This window comes from Callospermophilus lateralis, chromosome 12, assembly GCF_048772815.1.
Source record: "Callospermophilus lateralis isolate mCalLat2 chromosome 12, mCalLat2.hap1, whole genome shotgun sequence".
Lineage (NCBI taxonomy): Eukaryota > Metazoa > Chordata > Mammalia > Rodentia > Sciuridae > Callospermophilus > Callospermophilus lateralis.
Genome location: NC_135316.1, coordinates 13000905 through 13023547, shown reverse-complemented (window position 1 = coordinate 13023547; position 22643 = coordinate 13000905).

Genomic DNA, 22643 nt, shown 5'->3' with positions numbered 1-22643 from the left:
CCATAGAGAATTTCACAGGGGGTGAGCTTACACAAAGAAACAGAGGGAGTATTTATTGCATAAAACAGTGCATAAGGCAGGAGCATAGTCCAATCTTTTATGCTGGTCTCTAAGCTTAATTTCTTTAAGGTCTCTTTAATGGTTCTATTTATTTTTTTTACCTGTCCTTAGCTCTGTGGTCTATAAGCACAATGTAACTTCCAGTTAATCCCCAGGGTCCTGGCTAACTGCTGACTTAAATGGTCCATGAAAGCCAGTCCATTATCAGACACAATTACCTTAGGCAGGGCGTATCTTGGAAAAATATCTTTCAGGATCTTCTTGACCACCATTTGCACCTTTTTTTTGAAGGGGGAGAGGCTTTAATCCATCCTGAAAATGTATCTTCAAAGACTAGGAGATATTTAAGTCAATACCTTGCTGGCTTAATTTCAGTAAAGTCCACTTCCCAGAATTGTCCCGGTCTGGTTCCTCCTAGGTGCTTTCCTGCAGGAAGATTGGAAGGGTAAGCATTAACCAATTTAGAGACCCGACAGGCTTTTGTTAGCCGTTCAGTTATTTCCTTTTGCTGTGAGTCGGTTAGTAGAAAACTCTGTTCTTCATCCTTCAGGAATGCCTGCAGTTTCTTTGAACCAAGGTGAGTGAGTTGATGTACATTTTTAACGTAGTGTAGGGCTTTCTGAAATTGCAGGCTCGGCTCAGTGAAGTTGAGGAGTTCAGGGTCAGTGTCCTTAGATGTTATCAGAAGCTTGCTGATGCTCAGGGGTCCATTGGAATTGGGCATCTCCCTTTAAGAGCTGGTATAAGAGAGCAGCTAAAGATGCAACCCAAGGTATCCATAACCTGCAGAAGCCAGCAGTCCCAAGAAACTCTCTGAGTTGTCTTCTGTTAAATGGGGGTGGTATCTGCACAACATTTTGTTTTTTGGGCTCAGTGATCCATCATTTACCGCCCCTAAGGGAATAGCCCAGGAAGATTACTTCTTGCTAGCAAATTTGGGCCTTTTTGGCAGAAGCTCTATACCCGAGTTGAGCAAGCTCATATAATAGTGTTTGGGTCCCAGACTCACAGTTTTCCTTGGTGTTGGCTGCCAGCAGCAGGTCATCCACATATTGAAGCAGGATGACTTTGGGGTGTGTAGTTCTGAAGTTGTTGAGATCTCTGTGGATTGCTTCATGAAAAAGAGTGGGGGAGTTTTTGAACCCCTTTGGGAGTCTAGTCCAAGTTAGTTGACCAGATGTTTCAGTTTCTGGGTCTACCCACTCGAAAGCAAACAGCAACTGACTATCTTTATGCAGAGGCAAGCAAAAGAAAGCATATTTTAAGTCCAGAACAGTATACCGTTTCTGCTCAGGGTTCAGAGTGCTAAGCAGATTGTACAGATTAGGTACCATGGGGTGAATGTCCTGCACTCTGTTGTTGATCTCTCTTAGGTCTTGAATGGGGCATAGTCCTCAGTTCCTGGCCTTTTTTACTGGTAGCAGGGGAGTGTTCCAGGCCGATTGACAGGGTCTTAGGACCCAAAGGCCAGATTTTTCTGAATATGGGGCCTTATCCCATCTTTAGCTTTTTTGCTCAGAGGATATTGTCTGACATTGAATGGGGAGGCTGAGGTATTTAACTTCACTGTTATTGAAGTTTTTTTCATGGCTAAGCGTAACCCAGCATTTTTTGCCCAGGCATCTGGGTAATCTGTTATCCATTTCTGGGATAGCTTGCCTTTTTTATCAGTCTTGGGGGGGTGTGAAGAGTTGATGTTCATCTTCTACTGACATAGTTAATGCCGTGACTATAGGAGTTTTACTGAAAGATTTAGAAATTTCACTTACGGGCCTTCAGGGTTAAAAGTTATTCTGGCCTGGAGCTTGGTGAGCAGATCTCAATTGGGCCGGGCATTCTGGGATTACTAGAAAGGATTGATGGATTTTTCCTTTCCCCAGTTCCATGGTCTTCTTAGTTGTCTAAGCCCGATATTTACTGCCGTTAGCCCCTTGAACTAGAGACCTTTGATTGGATAGAGGGCACAATGGGGCCTTAAGGGCAGAGAATACTGCCCCAGTATCCACTTCAAAGTTTACTGGGGTCCGCTCCACTTCAAAAGTTACCCTGAGCTTGGAGAGGTAATCTGAGCCTCGGCTTTCTTAGTTATCCTCCAGAGTCAGAATGTCTGGCTGGCATGGCTGTCCCTTTCTAGGGCACTCTTTGGCCCAGTGTCCTTTTTCTTTACAGTAGCCACATTGATCTGAGGCCAGGGGTGTCATTTGGCGTGGGCCCAAGTATCCCTTCCTGTCTCCCTGTTTCTTAATTTCTGGCCTATTTGTTGTTGTGACCAGGACCTTAGTCCATACCTTAGTCTGTCTTTTGCTTCTTTCATCCTCCCTTTGCTCCCGTTCATTCTCCCTCCTTTGTTCCTTCTCTTCCTCAGTTTCTCTCTTATAGTATACTTTTTCAGCTTCTCTGACTAATTTTCACAAAGTCATATCTTGTAATCCATCTAAGCGTTGTACTTTCTTTTAATCTCCAGGGCAGCTTGCCCAATGAAGGCCATCCTGGCAGATGCTTTTGATCCTCTGTGTTAAGGTCTGTAAACAAGTCAGATTGGCACCTGTTATTTTGCCAGAGAAATGTTAAAGTCTGTAAACAAGTCTGGATGGCGCCTGGCCAAATGCCAGAGGGAGTGGTTTGTGAAGTAACAAAAGCGAGCCATTAAGTGTGGAGATTCCTAATTGGGTGACTGCTGTGTCTATTTTATGCTAATTAGATAAGCTGTGTGAAATGTATAAATACTGCTCTTATTCTACAATAAATGGCTTCCACTCTTGCTGTATCAACATACACAAGTTATTCATCACCCCCCCCCCCCGGCAGATGGTGGCCCATACAGGGAGCCCTGGGACACTCAGGGGTAAGTGACGAAAAAAGCTGCCCATCCATAGATAGAACGGGAGCAGTCTGCTCGTCCCTAGGCAGATAGGGTGAGAGGAAAAATGGCCATTTAGAGAAAATAGAGAAGATTGATGCAGTATGTTTGTGTCTTGTTTTGTCTTGAAATGTTGTATTGTCTTTGTGATGAAAATATGGAAGGGGTGAGAAGTAAATTGATAAGGGAAAAAGGCACCCCAGTGGAACCAAGAATAGTTAGGGCATGTGTTGATAAAACCCCAGAAACTCTAGTCAGAAAGAAAAAGAAAGTTCAGAAGAAGAAGGATTATCAGGAAAAAAGTTGCAGCAAAAAGCTATTACTGAATACTTTTCGATACCGGAGGGTGCGTGAAACGACAAGGTGGCTGCCACCTGCCGAAGCCGATCATGGCGCAGCAAGAATTTTCCAAGCGGCAGTTGCGGGCTCTTCCCCGCCCCCCTGCCCGGGGGAGCAGATCGCCACTGCGAGCCCAAATCTAGACCTGACCTGGAGGCATAGTCTTGCAAGCTTTTTCTCCCTGTGCCCGGAAGCAGTTTGAGTCCGGGACACTCCCCAGGGCCATCTGGGGCTGCCTGGGATGCTGCAGCCACCGAAGATGCTACCAGCGTCCCTGATGTTTGGTCATTTTCAATGCAAATTACTAAGCTAAAATGGTTCTCCCACACCTGGATGCTAATGAGTAATAAGCATTACTAAGGCTTATTTAAAATGTAAAAAAACTTGAGATAATGTACTAAAATGTTCAGAAGGTTGTTTTCTTAGTGAAATGCTACAGGATTTTTTTCAGCCATTCGGAGTTCCTGCCTTTGTCCCAGTGCCGGTGAAAACAAAGTGGAAAGAATTTACAGTGTTGCTAAGAACTGGAGGAAACTTCGGCTGAGAACCCGACGAGACTCAGAGCTGTTGCTATTTCTGCTGCTACAACTTAAGCTAGCTGCCTGCAAAACTTACCTGGACTGTGATATACCTGGACAGTGAGTTAATCTATTGTGACACTGCTTTATCTGGACTGAGACAACAAACTGTAATCTACAACAAATTGTAACTCGGTATTTTTGCTAATGGTGTCATTGCTGGTATAATTTGTCCAAGGGATTCTTGCATGGAGCCATCAATTAGCTTGAAATTGTAACATTTTGTATCCTCCCTTTCTGTTTCTAGCAGGTTATTTATGGTGTTTCTGTAAAAGACACTATGGTCGTTATTTAAATTAAACAAAAGGGGGAAATGTTAAGGTCTGTAAACAAGTCAGATTGGCACCTGTTATTTTGCCAGAGAAATGTTAAAGTCTGTAAACAAGTCTGGATGGCGCCTGGCCAAATGCCAGAGGGAGTGGTTTGTGAAGTAACAAAAGCGAGCCATTAAGTGTGGAGATTCCTAATTGGTTGACTGCTGTATCTATTTTATGCTAATTAGATAAGCTGTGTAAAATGTATAAATACTGCTCTTATTCTACAATAAATGGCTTCCACTCCTGCTATATCAACGTACACAAGTCATTCGTCAACCCCCACCCCTCCGCCTGGCACCTCTGCTTGAGAATCTAAAGGAGTATATCTCCTATATGCCTCCATAATTCTCTCTAGACACATAGAGGGAGATTCATCAGGCCCTTGAATAATCTCTCTTTCTTTGGCCAAATTAATTGGTCGCCTAGCAGCCACTTGGAAACCCTCTATTAGAGCCCAGCAATAAGTGGACAGATGCTCCCTACCTTCAAATGTGTTGGGGTCCCAGTTGGGTCAGTTCAAGGGGAAGCTGGCTTTGATTATGTTGGGAAGTTTTGCCGGTCGCCCATCTGGTCCGAGGGTATTTTTTTCTAGCTTCCAGGAGGTTTCTCTCTCGTTCCTCTGTCATGAAGAGTCCCTAGGAGTTGTTGGCAGTCATCCCAAGTAGGCAGGTGTGAAAACGAAAGCGAGTTCTTTGAGTTATTTTAGCCGGCCCAGCTTCCTCCAGGGAAGGAGGAGCTGTGTGTGCCACGGGGATGTAATCTCGAGGGCACTGGGCCTGCCTGACTTCCTCCAATGGCGGAGAGGCTGAGTCAGCAGCAGAGGAATCACTTAGAGGGTGTTGGGGGTTAGTGGACAAGGGCAGGGGATAAGGAGGGGGAGGAGACTCCAGTAGAGTCTTGAGACTCAGGGAGAACAGAGGGTGGAGGAGGAAAAGCAGAGGGTTTGAGAGATAGAATCATGGGAAAAGGAGTAGGAGCATGGGCACGGACAAGGAAAGACTTCACCCACGAAACAGGAGATTTGTAGAGATCCTGCCAAGTTAAGATATATGGCTGTTGATCTGGATGGCTATGTGGCCCCAGGTGAAAGGCGATTTCTCTGATTTTTCAAATTAGGGGGAAGTAGAAAGATCCTTCTGGGGGCCATCCGACTCCAAAGGTGGGTCATTCTGAGGCACAGAGAGTCTGCCAGGTCCGGTGTTTTATGGAAAAAGAAAGATTCTGCACCCTTAAGCGTACTTTGGTCCAGTGATCAAGGGTCAGGGAAAGAGGCCTTGAAGTGCTCTTTCCCATAATGAAAGATACACAGTGAAAGCAATGACACACGACACACACAAGACAAGAAAATAAAGACAGGCAATGGACGTCCAATACTGAGACGAGGACTGAGTAGCCGGCAAAACCTGATTGGATGGCAATCCCGAATCCAAAACAAAATACCACTGACTGGAGGAGACTTTTGTTCCTCGAATTCCAGAGTCCTCTTCGGCGTCCCTCAGGGACGTGGCCTGTGGCTCTGTGACACGTCTGTCAGCCACCATCAGAGAGAGCTCATGCTCATCAATGATAGCAATTTTTCCAAGCCCTAACCTGAAACCTAAAATCAGAAAGAGGCGCCTTACTTACCCTGAGAGGAGCCTGATGGGGGTCATTCTTCCGCCGCTGTTGGATTTTGCTGGGGCCTCCAGATGTAAAGGTCAGGCAAGTGTCAGAGGAAGAGACCACCAAGAGACTGTCAATTGCAATAGCAAAGGGTTTATTGGGGGTCCAAAATGCTGGGGCTCAGAGCTCACTTGAATAGAACAGAGACCCCTGAGAACAGCTTAAGCAGAGCTTAAATGATTTCTTAGGAGAGGGCAGGAAGGGATCTTTATTGATGGGTCAGGGCGAGTGGGCAGTTTGTGAGCAAACGGGTGAGGGAGTACAATCTGCAGTTTGGAAGTTGGGGACAGCACATTCTGGTAACAAGATTAGCAAACAGTTCTCAATATTTCAACAGTGTTTTGTTAAGCATAAAGAAAAACAGGAAGTGACAAGTACCTATTTTATTAACCTTTCACCAAAGCCTAAATGGAAAGTGAGCATGGATTACTAAAAAAAAACCATGTCCAGGTTGCCTAATGCTCTCAAATGTCAATCCTATTGGTCACTACATAATTCTTTCTTCCTAAGATTATAAATTCAACCTCAACCCTGTTGCAAATGTCTAATCCTATCACTCACTTTATACTTTGCCTGATTTCCTAATGTCTCTATTGATATCTGCTTTCCTACATATTTTGCCAGTTCATCATTATGACTGACTCTTCATATGTGCCGACATATACATTCACTCTCTACCGGAAATGCTATTGCTAAAGAACTTTTGGTCCCAGTCCTATACTCCCTCTTCTTTCTAAACCTACCGACTGTCTTCCTAATCCAACTGACTATCCCTTTTTGACTGGATGTTCCCTTTGACATTCAATCATCCAAGGTACAATGTCCTATGCCATTGTATATTGATTTATCTGAGACACCTGTGCAGAACGTAATTCAAAGCTAAGTATCCCACTCAAGGGCCCAATGCCTTTCTGGGCTTCCAGTCTTACCTAGATTTCTGTTTTCATACTTCTATTTCACCTGTATTCTTGTAAATATCACAGGTTCCTAATACCATTATTCATTCCACAGAATGATTCTTAACCCAAATCCAACCCGTTATTTTCCTAAACATACACTGTTCCCTCAATCTAATTTTACAGAACAGCAGGGACAGAGTTGGTATTACAATACAGGAATGTAGGGGATCTTCAACCTTCTTAGAACCTGAAAAGTCCATGCAGAAATGATCCCTGGAGAAGATGTAGGCAGCTATGAAGGACCTGAGAGAGCAAAAGTCATCTTCCATGGCAAACAATCTGGTCAGGATGAAGGGTTGTGACAGAATAAGCCACTCTCTTATTAATGTAGGGAAGATGGACCAAACCAGGACTGTGTGGAGAAATGTTCCTGGGTGCCTATAGTTGATATACAATTCGAACTTCTGAAAGTGTCAAAGGACATAGAGGCAGCCTCCATCTCATGGGACCTTTGGAAGAAACTGTTTGGACAAAGTGGTTGCCAAGGCAGTGACCTCATTCAGTTCCTAAAGGAAGTGACCTACTCACTTCCTTGGGGATAGAACTCTCTGAATGTGGGATCCACAAAGCCAGGCACCCAGAGCCAGTCTCAATCCCAGTCCCAGTGTGCTCACTTGTTTGGATTTACCAAAGACAGAGTCAGACTTTCTTGGTATCTACTGATATGAAAATGGCCAAATGCCAGGAGAGCTCTAAAGAGGGTCCTTTCCTGAGAAAGCAGGTAGTGGCTCAACACTGGCTTCTAACAACTTCACAGAGTTGGCCTTGAGACCAGATTTGAGACAAGACAGGCCATTTTGAGGGAACATAGTACAACCCACCTGTCAGAGGACATTCTGGATAGTCACAGACCTACTTGGGGGACGGAGGTGACATTGTGGGTGTGGGTGTGAGTTTGTGGTTTTGTCTAATATTGTGAGAATAAGTAGGAAAGGCAGTTCTTTTGGTTTGGAGTCAACTGCTTCTAGTGATTTTTTTACAAGGTGAGTGTTTCTATGTCTGTGTATCCCACTCTGTTTGTGGTTGTAGACATTAGAAAAAAGAAAGCATCAATGGATGTGTCCTGTCTAGTAGAAAGCTTCCCAGCATTCATCCTGCCCAATTTATGAGTGGACTCCGGCTTGCCTTATGGATGGTCAACACCTGCTATCTTCCTAAGTTCCTGCTTTCTTTCTGAATTCTGGCCACTCTCCAAAATAGGCTCATGGTTTTGTGTCCAAAATATGTACCACCTCCAAACTCTGACATGGCCATATACTGGATAGCTGAAGGGAATGGCGAGCATCTCAGAAAACTCAGATATCAGTGTGACCAGTAAAGTGTTAGTGGAAAAACCCTGCTTTGGTCCTTTTGCTTACCTATGGTTCTGTTGCCCTGAATATCAGGAAGGTATTTGCCTCAGGCCACCCCTTTGTGAAGCCTGAAGAAAACAGTTTTCAAAAGGAAATGAATGGGCATCACGTGTGTCTCTTTGCTTATTTGCTTTGGAATGGGATGGGTCTAAATCAGCCTCTTGGCTCTGTGTGAGGCTGTGGCTTAGATTCTCAGCACCTGATGGATCTAAAGAAAGATCCCATGTGTGCATCCAAAACCAAAATGTCCAAAAGAGCAGTCATTGTGGATGAAGTCTCTCGCCTTACTCTGTAAGGTTCCTGACCCTCATCTGGTGAGCATAGGGATCCATTTGATTAAATGAGTTATTCAAAGCCCTGCAGAAGCTAGCAAATAGGTGCCTGGGTTTTCTCATGTCTCCAATTCACATTAAGAATCTAAACCCCAAAATCAGTATGCCTCAAATTGGAGAAGCAGAGCAGTATTAATGGCAGGAATATATGATCACTCCTATTTAACAGGAAGGGTGTCCAGGCCACCCTGACATTACACAAATGAGGAGAAAGGGAGCTTATTTTGGACACTGTTGTGGGCTGCACCCCTCATGGAACCCTCCAGCCAGAGGTTATGAGGATTGTCTATATGGAAGACAATGAGGACCATTTGGGAGTGTATTGGTTTTAATTGTGGTCATTTGTGTGGCAGTTGAAAGAGATGACTGGGTCCAACTTGGCTTGAACACTGGTGTGATTTCTCTTAGAGGCTGAGTTCTGGAACTGACCTCAGAGAAGTGTTGCCATGAATTGTGTTGGGATTTTAGGAGGCCATGCATGAGTGTCGCCCATGGAAACTGAGATCTAAGCCAAGGCTGGCTTTCCACAGACCACTGGGAATCTCAGACAGTATATCACAGGATTTTATTCTGAAAGACCTGGCAGCCATAGTAGAGAGTCAAAACACACATGGACCTCACATTTCAGACCTCAATGGGCCTGGCTTCATGTCATCTTTTGGCCACTCGTTGGGAAGACTTGTCTGTGAGAGTTCTCCAGAGCTTTCATTGAAATGAGCTTCCTCATAATTTAATGGTTCCTCAAAGAATTGAAACCCACAGTTTCTCCAACTAAATCCTTGAAAAATGGCGATACAAATACCATGAAATGTTTGGAAATTCCCATGACCGGCTCTCACTGGAGAAACTTTGGATCTCCTGTTGCTGATCATGAGTGTACACACAGAGCCTTGATTGACTGGGTTTTATGAAAATGGTGTAGAACAGAGATGGCAGTAAATTGGAGCCTGCTGAGTAGTGGGCCTAGAGCCTAGAGTGGTGTGAAGGTGTGTGACAAAACATCTGTGGTGAGGTCACGTGTATCTGCCATTGTCTTCCAAATGGCCTGTGACTGACATGTGCAGCCAACAGACCCTTCAATGTAAAGGCATCTTGTTATACAGAGAGGTTTCAGGGTAATGTTCAGAATCAGTTTGCAGTTTATAAGGGGGCGAGCTATGAGTGATAGAATCCTCGGTGGTGCATTCTCTTGTAGACCCTGATCCTACACACGTGACAGAACTCCCTCCAGCACTTTGTCCCAGTTGAACTTTTTGTATTTCATGAAGCAAATACCAAATTCCCAATGGGGCAGCAAGAAACACCATGAAAAGTGGAGGATGACCAAATGGCTTCACAGTCCACACGTGGAGACACTTAGCCCCCAGTAGCCACAGATTACCTACAAAGAGAGAATTCATCACTGTTGCCTCATGTTCATTGGAATATAAGAAATCATGTCCTCCAGGTCACATCGATGCAGACACAGCTTTGATGGTATCACTACAAAAGAAGCTAAAACTCCTGACAAGAACATATATTTCAAGTGCCCAACCTCAAAGGCAGTTTCTCAAGAAGTGCTTAGGCCAGCGGAGCTCCAAGTTTGTGGAGTGTTTACCCTGTCCCTTACATTGAGAAACTCCTTTACCACATTCAAGGTGGTGAAATTTTGTGCATTTTCCATTCCAGATATGCATTCACAGATTTTCTTACTCTTCTCCTCTAATTTGGTCTTACTTTGGGTGAATGTAATGTCAAGAGATTGTTCTGGATGAGAGTGGGAAGATTTTTGAGTAGCACATATTTGCATACACATTGGATTCATTTTCCAATTATGCATTCGAAATACTGAATCCCTGACAATAAGCCATAACGTACTAGATTCTGACTACTTATCCTAATATGATGGAGAAAAATAACAAAAACAGAATAGAAATTCAAGCAGTTCAGAGGAGGCATGGTTTGTATTTGGAGTTGTATTTTGCATTATATAAGGTAGGTGTTATGAATCAAGTTAATTTTTTGTTGAAGTAGTTCTCCTTTTTTTAAAGTTATCAAATATGTGAATTCCTGTCTCTCTTTCCCTGTACCCTATTCAGCACATGTATTTGTATATGCACATATAGTATCCTACCTGGTACCACATGTACATTCTTATGAGGTGGCTGACCTGACATATACAAATTGTGAGAATAGATCACTCCTCCTAAACGCTGTTGAAACTGAAAATTCAATATATGGGTGAGCTTCCTAGTTGAACTACATTAATCATAAATCCATGTTCAGTAAAATGAATATTTTGGAACTGTGGATGATATATATTTTATGGTGAATTTTGATAGGCATATATATCGCTACTTTTTAATATCTGTGTTTGTGTGGATATATATATATATATATATATATATATATATATATATATATATATACACACACACACACACACACACACACATACACACACTCTCCAGATTTTTCAAAATATGAAATATATGTGTCTTATTTACACCCTCTAAATTCATTCATGTTCATATATAAATGTAGTGTATATATATATATATATATATATATATATATATATATATATATATATATAATCATATGTAGTATATATATATATATATATATATATATATATACTCTCAAGATTTTTCAAAATATGAAAATGGGTCTTATTATACACTCCCTAAATTCATTCATATTCATGTATGTGAATTAATAATCAACTTTTCACAAGATTATTCTGAGAAATATACATCCACCTGAAATGCATATTGGTTTTTAGTACTGAAAACTAAATTCAGTGAATGGTGCATACAAATCCTAATATTTCTACAGTAACTGAGCCAGTTTAACAACAATGCAAGTAGATTTCTATGGGACATGATGTGTATTTTGACATTAATTTTTATTCAACACTGATACATTACAATTTCTTCAGTTTATGCAAATCATACGATATATATTTCATCCACAAGTTAGCAAATTTATAGGCATTTGTTTCACATTCAATCACTTCCTCCTTCAGAACACATGTATTGCTCAATGTTTCTTTACTGGTCTTTTCATGAGACTTCTTTCCAAACACATTATTTTTGATTTCCATAATCACTTTTGAAGCAAATCTCACACTACCCTTCATGATAAACCAAAACCCTAATATCCCCATTAGATGTATAACTTGTTGGAATGAATGATTGTATATCAACATAAGATCCCTTATATATTTTAAGATATCAATTCAATCCATTATTTAAAGATGGAACCACTTATATTATTTATTCAGTGTATGGTGTATTCATGCATTATCTCTATATTCATAGACACAGGGTACACCTCTTTGAACCCCAAATAGTAATTTATACATCTTCAAAATACTGCACCCAGAAATGGTGGACGAAATACTCATGATACCAGATCTACATATGCATTTTTTTCAGAGTAATAATCTGGGCACCAAATGCAAATGTAACACGTATAATTGTACCAAAGTCTAAATGGAAAGTGAACATGGATTCCAAAAATCATCCATGTTAATGTTGCCTTATGATTTCAAATGTCAGTCCTATTGGTGACTACATATTTGTTTCTTCCTAAGATTATATATTCAACCTCAACCCTCTTTAAAATGTCCAATCCTATCACTCACTTTATACATTGCCTGATTTCCTTATGTCTCTATTGATATCTGCTTTCCTACATCTTTTCCCCAGTTCATCATTGTGACTGACCCTTCACATGTGCTGATATTGACATTCACTCTCTAACTAAAACCCTATTGCTAAAGAACTTTTTGTCCAAATCCTATACTCACTCTTCTTCCAAAATCTACCAATTATCTTGCTTATCTTACTGACCATCCCTTTTGGACTGGATGTTCTCTTAACGTTCCATTGTCCTAAGTACAAGGTCCTATGCCATTGTATATCGATTTATCTGAGACAACAGTTCAGAATATAATTCAAAGGTAAGTATCCCAACTAAGGTCCCAATGCCCTTCGGAGCTTCAAATCTTACTTAGATTTCTGTTTCAATACTTATATTTCACCTATATATTCTTGTAAATATTCCAGGTTTCCAATACCATTATTCATCCCGCAGAATGATTCCTAACCCAAATCGAACCTGTTATTAACCCTAACCATACACTGTTACCTCAATCTAACTTTACAGAATTACAGCAACAGAGTTGCTCTTACAATACAGGACCACAGAGGTTCTTCCACCTGCTGAGAACCCCAAAGATACATGCAGAATAGATCTTGGAGAAGGTGAAGGCATCTACGATAGACTTGAGAGAGCAAAAGTCAACTTCCATGGAAAACAACCTGGTCAGAATGTACGGATGTGTCTGATCAGCCTCTCACTTCTTAATGTAGAAAAGATGAACCAAACCAGGCCTGTGTGGAGAGCTGATCCCGGGTACCAATTGTTGATATACCATTCTAACTTGTGAAAGTGTCAAAGGAAGTTGGGGCAGCCTCCATCTCATGGGACCCTTGGATGCAACAGTTAGGACAAAGTTGTTGCCAAGGAAGTGACTTCATTTATTTCCTGAAGAAAGTGATGTACCTGATTTCATTGGTGATGGAACTCTCTGAACTTTGGATCGAAGAAACCAGGCACCCAGAGCCAGTCCCAGTCCCACTCCGAGTGGGCTCACTTGTTTGGATTTACGAAGGGCAGATTCAGTCTTTCTTGGTACCTACTGATGTGAGGATGGCCAAATGCCAGGAGAGCTCTGAAGAGGGGCCTTTCCAGAGAAAACAGGTAGTGGCTCACCGCTGGCTCCTGACAACTTCACAGATTTGGGCAATGAGTACAGATCTGAGACAGGACAGGCCTTTTCTTGGGAACATTCTATGGCCGACCAGTCAGAGGACACTCGGGATAGTCACAGATCTACTTGGGGGAAGGAGGTGCATTTGTGGGTGTGGGTTTGAGTTTTTGGTCTTGTCTCATGTTCTGAGAATAGGTATGAAAGGTGGTATGTTTGGTTTGGAGGGGACTGTTTCTACAAAGTCATTTGACAAGCCGTGTGTTTGTATGTCTGTGTATCTGAGTGTCCGTGATTGTAGACATTCGAAAACTGAATGCATCAGTGGATGTGTCCAGTCTAGTAGAAAGTTTCGCAGCATTCATCCTGCCCAATTGATGAAGGGCCAATTGATGAATAGTTGTATCGAAGGGCAACACCTGGTGGCTTCCTAAGTTCCAGTTTTCTTCTGAATTCTTGCCAAACTCCAGAATAAGCACATGGTATTGTGTCCAAGATATGTACCACCTCCATGCTCTGTTACATAGCCATTACTGGATAGCTGAAGGGAATGGGAGCATCTCAGAAAACTCAGATATCAGTGTGATCAGTACAGTCTCAGTGGAGAAACCCTGCTTTGGGCCTTTTGCTTACCTATTGTTCAGTTGCCCTGAATATCAGGAAGGTCTTTGCCTCAGGCCACCTCCGTGTGAAGCCTGAAGAAAACAGTTTTAAATTGGAAATAAATGGGCATCACCTGTGGCTCTTTTTTTTAATTGCTTTGGAAAGTGATGTGTCTGAATCAGCCTCCTGGCCCTGTGTGAGGCTATGGCTTAGATTCTCAGCACCTAGTGTATCTAAAGAAAGATCGCATGTGAGCATCCATAATCAAAATGGCAATAATATCAGTCATTGTGGAAGAAGTCTCTTGCCTTTCTCTGTTAGGTTCCTGACCTCCATAAGTGAGAATAGGGATCCTTTGGGTCAAATGAGTTTTTCAAAGCCATTCAGAGGCTAGCCCATAGGTGCTTTTGTTTTTTTCATGACTCCAAATCACATAAAGAATTTATCCCTGTCAGTCAGTACGACTCAAATTGGAGAAAAAGAGCAGTATCAAAGGCAGGCCTATTTGATCATTCCAGGATAAAAGTATAGGTGTCCAGACCACCCTGACTTTAGGCAAATGAGGGGCAAGGGAGCTTATTTTGGACACTGTCTTGGGCTGTGCCACTCATGGAAACATCCAGGCAGAGGTTATGAATATTGTCTATATGGAAGAAGATGAGGGCCATGTGGGAGTGTTATGGTTTTTATTGTGGTCTTTTGTGTGTTGGTTGGAAGTGAATACTGGCTCAACCTGGGCTTGAACTCTGGTGTGATTCCCCTTAGATACTGAGTTCTGGAACTGACCTCAGAGAAGTATTGCCATGAATTGTGTTGGGATTATAGGAGGCCATGCATGAGAGTCGCCCTTGAAAACAGATCTAGGCCAAGTTTGGCTTTCCACAGAGCACTGGGAATCTCAGCCAGGATATCACACGATTTTATTCTGAAAGACTTGGCAGCCATAGTTGTGAGTCAAAACACACATAGACCTCACATTGTAAACCTCAATGGGCCTGGCTTCATTTGACCTTTTGTCCACTCTTTGGGGAGATTTGCCTGTGCGAGTTTTAGAGCTTTCATTGAAATGAGTTTCCTAACCATTTAATGGTTCCTGAATGAATTGAAATCCACAGTGTCTCCTAATACAGCCTTAAAAAATGGCTAGATAAATACCATGAAATTTTTCACTTTTCTATGACCAGGTGGCACTGGAGAACATTTGGATGTTCTGTTGATGATCATGAGTGTATCAGACAGTGCCTTGATTGACTGGGTTTCATAACATGGTGTAGAACAGGGATGCCAGTATGTTGAAGCCTGCTGAGTAGTGACCCAGAGCTGTTGTGTGCAGGTGTGTGATAAAACATCTGTGGCGGGGCCATGTGGATCTGCCATTGACTTCCAAATGGCTTGTGGCTTACCTGGTGCAGCCAGGAATCCCTTATATGTCTGAAACCGCTCCATATTAAGACATCTTGTTATTTGGAGAAGTTTCAGGGCAATGTTCAGAATCAGGTTGCTATCTTCAAAGGAGCAAGCTATGTGTCATAGAAGCCTGGCTGGTGAATTCTCCTGCAGACCCTGACCCACCACACGTGACAGAACTCCCTCCAGCACTTTGTCCCAGTTGAACTACTTGTATTTCATGAAGAAAATATAAACTCCCAGTACAGCAGCAAAAAACACCACGAAATGTGGAGGATGACCATATGACTTCACAGTCCACACGGGGAGACACTTTGCCTTCAGTGGCCACAGTTTACCTACAAAGAAAGAATTCGGCACTGCTGCCTCATGTTCATTGGAAAAAAAGAAACCATGTCCTCCAGGATAAATATATGCAGACCCAGCTTTGATGGTCTCACTACAATGTAAGTTAAAGCTCCTGAGAACAACATATATTTCAAGAGCCCAACCTCAGAGGCAGTTTCTCCAGAAGTCTTTAGGCCGGCAGAGCCCCATGGTTGTGGAGTGTTTACCTGTTAGACCAAGATGCAAGAAAAGACAACTGACTCAAATTAAAGTCAAATTAATTAAAGCTAATTATTCCCACTCCCCAGGCTGCCTCACCCTCACAAAACAGTGGTAACAAGACAGCAACCCCACCTTTTCTACAGCCCAGCTTTATACTCCAGAATGTTACACAAATGGGGGGTTACAGATAACACAACTTTGACAAGCATCACACTAATGGTAGTTTACATTTTTTTTTTGCTGGCCCCAACATCAGAATTTATGGGGACCATTAGAACCTCAGAGAGGGTCGTTGTCTGGCTAGGGAAGGCGAATATTTATGAGGCGACACTAAAGTTTCAGAGAGGGCTGCTATCTGGTCAGAGAGCCTGTCATGGGTGAGTTCAAGGCACGGGCAGGCATTCCAAGCAGGTTCAGAATTTGCAGTAATTTATAGTTAATCCAAAATTATCTATGCATGCCTTTGAGGCAAGATGGCTCCCAATTTTAATAAGAGATCAGGTTGGATCTATCATTCCCCCCTTTTCTAATGTGTGCCTTTCAAATCTTTGATAGGTTAGGGAAAGAGCACTGAGGGAATTTTAATCCCTCAGGCAACAGTCTCCAAATTTTTAGAACTCTCCAAAAACCGGTCTCCCTGGTTTTACCTGACTTAATGAATTACTTATATTTATAGTCTATTTATTTTTGGCTCCATTGTTTTAAGAAAAGAAGCATCACTCATTTTGGCTTCTTTTAAGCTGAGAGAGGGTGATGTGAGGGGGCATGGCATAAGGGACATGAGTTGCCTTTTATAAGTCAGTTGAGGGACATGAGTTGCCTTTTAGAAGTTAGTTCGGTTTGAAGTCTGGTTGGGGAATAACAGGTTGTAACGTCATCTGAGGATGGGTTCTTCTATGAGAGAAACAAAAACCATGAGTACTGAATAATGTTGCAGCAGCTGGAACATGTGACTGTATAGAAGTTTCCTCACCAGTCTTTAATATTCCCAGTTATCTGGACTGCCAACCTAACATTTAAATTTTAGTGTTAAAGTTGTCCCTCCCCATAGGATAGAGTTTAATAATTTAATGTCATCTGATCTTTCAAAATATTTTTACTAGTATGACCTCTGTGTCTAATAGAGAAACCTTTAATTCTGTTACTCAATGGCTGGATAATCATAATAGCAAATACCAAGCCTACCTCTGTAGGTTAGGAATATCTGTAGGCCTTAAACTAAATACTTCTGCCTCTGGCAGCTCCTCTTGATAGTCTCTTTTTATAGTTATCAGTCATTCCTGTTTGAGAATTCTTCTTGGTAGCCTCTAGTCTTACTTATTTTGGGAGGCTAACATAAAGTGTATACCTTAAAATATTATTATTATTATTATTATTATTATTATTATTATTAATTAAAATGCCCAGGAATGGCTGTATTTTGGTTGTAACTGTCTTTGCTAAGTGTTTAAGATGACACAGTCAAACTGACTTTTGTTTCTATCTATTGTTACCAGTCAGCTGAGATTTTATGGGAGTAATTCCTGGGGAAACTTGAGAGCAGCTTCTCAGTTCCACTAGTGCCATTTGTGATAGGTGGGTCCAGGTCATGCTTGACCATGTGGCTTTTCTTGGATGCATCAGGGATGTCTCCCTTCTCTGATGACTCTTCTCTTCGTAGCAAATGCACTGACTGGCTTTCTGTTCTCCAGTGGTCTCATTAATCTCCCTGATCCGGAGGTTATGTGGCCCAGAGTTGCAAAGCTCTTTAGAGAAGTCCCCTGTTCCCTGGATTCAGACTGACTCAGAGGGCAAGAGCCAAATATTGATTTTCTTGGCCTTTTTATTTAACTTTAATTTTAAATCGTAATCTTAAAAATCCAGTGAATAGAATTTAACAGCCTTATATTAAGAGTACTGAGCTTTAATGGCTATACCTTTATAACTATTTATCTTTTTATTAATTGGGATCTGTATTATTCTGTCTATCTTTTAGGTGACGACTTATTATGTTAAATTAAGCAATGTTTTGTTCTTAAAGCAACACTTCTGTAAAACAATAACAGGGAATCTTATAAGATCTCTTATAAGAAAATTACAAAATAAAAATTTTTAACAAGAATAAAAATACTAAGTTTGCATAATAGCTACCCTGAATTTTATGGCTGAGTTTTACATTATATCCCCTGTTTGAGATCCTAGTAATCTTGACAGAAAAAAGAAAAACCGACTTTTGAACATAACTTTAATTGAAATAAAATCTTACCTACTGCTTTCATAGTCATTCTCACATGTAGTAAGATCGAACACAGAGCCTTATCTCAGGTAAGGCATGGCTCTTTATAAATATTAAGTGTTATAGTTCTAAAACTGATCTTTGTTTTTTAAATATCATTTTACAAAGTTTACATAAATTGTTTGAGGTTATATGAACATTAGCTAACACCATATGCTATCACATTTAAAACATTAATTAAAGAAAGGCTGAAAGTTTTTTACCTTTACATAGATTAGGCTCTCATTAACTTAAAAATATATTTAAAGTGTTCCCCAATGTAAAAAGTAACATAAAACTTTTCGTATCTTATTGATAACAGGTAAATAAATGCCCAATAAATTGTTTTTACCATACAGCTTCAGAACACCAGCTTGATATAATACTCTTTTAATGTTTCTACCTTATAGACTTGTATACCTGGAAGACATGAGCATATTAATAGCATCACAATTACATTGATGTTTCTTCATTAACCAAATTTAGCTTTTAAAGAAATGGCAGTAAAGTGCTCTAAAATAACAGTTCTTATTTAATCAGTTGTTTAATTTTTATGGTTGCTTGCTCTAGAAAAAATAAAACTTCATAAATACAATGTTATAGGTAAACTTATGTTTAAGAAATTTTTGTCTCTTTAAAACATGACTGATTTTCAAAATCTTATACAGATTTTAGTACAAACTTATACAGACCTTAGTAAATTAATCAGATGTCAATCAAAAGTACTCATGAGTGAGTAATACCATATCAAATTTACTTTACTTATTTATTAAAATATTAGACAAATGTATTGAATAGTTTAAACCATTTTTTGGTTGAAGAAAAAGTTCTAGAACCAAGGCATATTATATCTTTTGTCAACATTAATATTTTATTAGATTTTTGAACACCTTGAAAAACTTGTAAGCTTAAATATAAAGACATTTATTTTCATTTGGTTATCCAATTTAAATTGAACCATTTTAATCATTTGAATTAAAATCTTTGGATCCACTTTTTAACATTTGTTTTTATGACCGCTTTTTATAAATGAGTGCTCCATATATATCTGTATTTGTGTATCATATATATGATATACTAACATATATATATATATATATATATATATATATATATATATATATATACAACACGTAACAAAAGTGTGCACAAATAATAATAATAAAGGCTTTGTTCCTTTTCGTAGGTGAAATCTCCATTGCAATGTTTCAAAATCTCCACAGTTGGTCAAAGATAGAACTGATCAGAAAAACAGTAACCTAGGTCTGTAGGATCAAAATCATGAGTTCCAAAAATATAAAGAATCTAAGGAAAAAAATTAGAGTCCTCGAAAAAATGACTGGCCAGTCTTTTGCAGATACCATATAATTTACCTTTTTCTTCTCCCCCTTATGCTTCAGATTAGTCTCTTACTGAGCTTGCAGACTTCATTCATTTGCATTTCAACATAATTCCTTGTTGAGGTCTGGAAAGAGCAGGAAAAAACTGCTATTCTGAGCAGACACCTCAGGCCTAAGGCATTTTAACCATAATTTTCAGGTTAGGATGTTGAAAATTATGATAGAAATTTAAGATACAATTCACAAAATTTTATATCTTTATATCTTGTTTTGTCAAAAGATATACTATGATTTACTATCCTTCTCCAAATTAATGCACTGGTACACACAGTGACATTTTCCCAGGCTACCCAATTCAAAATTGGTGAAAAAAAAAAAAAAGACGGAATGATTGGGAAGTTACTTGCCATTTTGGAAGTAGAGTTCTTCAGTTTTACATTGTAAGTATTTAAGTTCTCTGGCATGAATTATCTGAAATCATAAACTAAACAATTACCAAAACCTGACTATTCACTGCGAGATTGTGCAATGCTTCAAAAACCCATTCAGATACCAGATTGTTACAATAAAACATCATCATTTAGACACACATTCATCTAAGATCATTTCCAAGAAACAATTTAAAATATCAACACATTGTTGCACATGTCTTATAGGGCCAGATACAAAAACAAAAGACAGACAGAAAGGAGCTCCAGAGTATGGCTGACAGACAGAAGCCTGTAAAACAGAGAAGATAAGAGAAAAATCTCCTACACCAGTGGCATCATAGATGTCCCCACAAGGGGACCAGATGTTTTCACAGAGGGCCAACCTGAAATGTAAAATCAAGGGTCTCCATGGTGATTTTACTGCATTTAGTGTCCCCTTTTTCTTTTTCTCTTTTTTAGGAAAACAGAGGTGGCATAATCCTTACAGTGCAGGGAAGGAGGAGGAAATTCCCTGAAGCAACAGGGCTTCAGCAGCTGCTGAGAGTCCCTCAGTCCCTCCGTTTACTTACAGGATTAGCTCCTCTGGTTCGGTTCCACCCCAAGCACGCTCTATCTCCTAACATTTCAGTAGTCATCTCTCAAAAAGTTCCGGGGCGGGCGGCGGGGGGGTGGTGTATCAAAATTTGTAACTTAAAGTTCGATTCCTGATCTTGACACCAATTAATGCCAATTTAAAAATGAGGACAGAGTTTTGCAAAAAAATTTGGAGGTTTATTGCTTTGCTAACAAAGGAGAAACACAGGGGACTCTGCCCAAAGTTTGTGACTCTCTTGATCTGGAGGTACAAGGTGTTTTAAAGGAGTTTCACTTGTTAACCTGGGAGATACTCAGTTCTTAGGTCCCCAACAGGCATTGCCCTGTGCAGTGGGTGTGCTCCAGGCAACCAGCTAGAGGCTTCTCTCATCCTGCTTAACAAACGGGGATAAAGTTCATCGTAGTTCCTTAAAACACATTCCAAAGGGGTGTTAGGCTTATTTGCTTTGTTACCCATTTTCACGTCCAATATCCTTAAATTTTTTCCACAGAAATCACACAACAAAACGCACAAATACAAACAAATAATAAACATATAGAACACAGAACAAAACACAAAAATACAGAAACCAAGCAACGAAGCAGAAAAACAGAGGAGCAATGCAACATCTTGCTAAAGCTCCGGGGTAGGAACGTGTGCTTGCTCATCCGCAACTCTCTACCGTTCCAGAAGAATTCCCCACAGAACAGAATAGAGGACAGAACAATTTTCATTACTGTCCTGGACAGGAGTATATGTGAGCCTCCCCAGGCCACGTCTATGTCATCAGAAGAGATTTCCCTTAACAGGATATCAGATGTTATAAAGGCACCACTTAACTATGGAGGCCTCCTCCACCAGGTGCTTGCTCATAGTTTTAGTGTGGTGGTTCACTACAGTGCTCCCCGGACCTAAGGCTCACTCCAAGGCCTTGGAACATCTCAAATTGCACACCCCCTAGAGTGGCTCTCCAGCCAGGAGCCCTGGAGGGAAGGCCAGCTTTAGAATTTCCAGCAGTCTGGTCTTGTGTTCTGGTGGGGCAGGGTCATCTCACTGGGGAACTCCAAAATGTTAGACCAGGACACAAGAAAAGACCACTGATTCCCAAATGCAAAAGCATATCAAAAAAATTTTGCAACATGATCAAGTAGGATTCATCCCTGGGATGCAAGGCTGGTTCAATATACGGAAATCAATAAATACTATTCACCACATCAATAGACTTAAAGACAAGAACCATATGATCATCTCGATAGATGCAGAAAAAAATTTGACAAAGTACAGCATGCCTTTATGTTCAAAACACTAGAAAAACTAGGGATAACAGAAACTTACCTCAACATTGTAAAAGCTATATATGCTAAACCTCAGGCTTGCATCATCCTAAATGGAGAAGAACTGAAGTCATTCCCTCTAAATTCTGGAACAAGACACGGATGCCCTCTATCACCACTTCTATTCATATTAGTTCTTCAAATACTAGCCAGAGCAATTAGACAGACAAAAGAAATTAATGGCATAAAAATAGGAAAAGAAGAACTTAAATTATAACTATTTGCAAAAGACATGATAATATATTTAACAGACCCAAAAGGGTCTACAAGGAAACTGCTAGAGTTAATAAATGAATTCAGCAAAGTGGCAGAATATAAAATCAGCACACATAAATCAAAGGAATTCCTGTATATCAGCAACAAACTTCTGAAATGGAAATGAGGTCTACCCCTCCATTCACAATATCCTCTAAGAAAATAAAATTCGTGAGAATAAACCTAACACAAGAGTTGAAACATTTAAACAATGAAAACTACAGAACCCTAAAATGAGAGAGAGAAGAAGATCTTAGAAGATGGAAAAATGTACCCTGTTCATGGATAGGCAGAACTAACATCATCAAAATGGCGTTATTACCCAAAGTTCTTTACAGGTTCAATGCGATGCTAAATAAAATCCCAATGGCATTTCTTGTAGAAATAGATAAAGCAACCATGAAATTCGTATGGAAATACAAAAGACCCAGAATAGCAAAAGCAATCCTAAGTAGGAAGTGTGAATCTGGAAGTATAGCGATGCCAGAGTACAAACTGTACTACAAAGTAATAGTAACAAAAACAGTGTGGTACTGGTACCAAAACAGGCAGGTGGACCAATGGTAGAGAATAGAGGACACAGAGACTAATCCACAAAATTTAAATTTTCTTATATTTGATAAAGGGGCTAAAAGCATATTGGGAGAAGGATATCATCTTCAACAAATGTTGCTGGGAAAA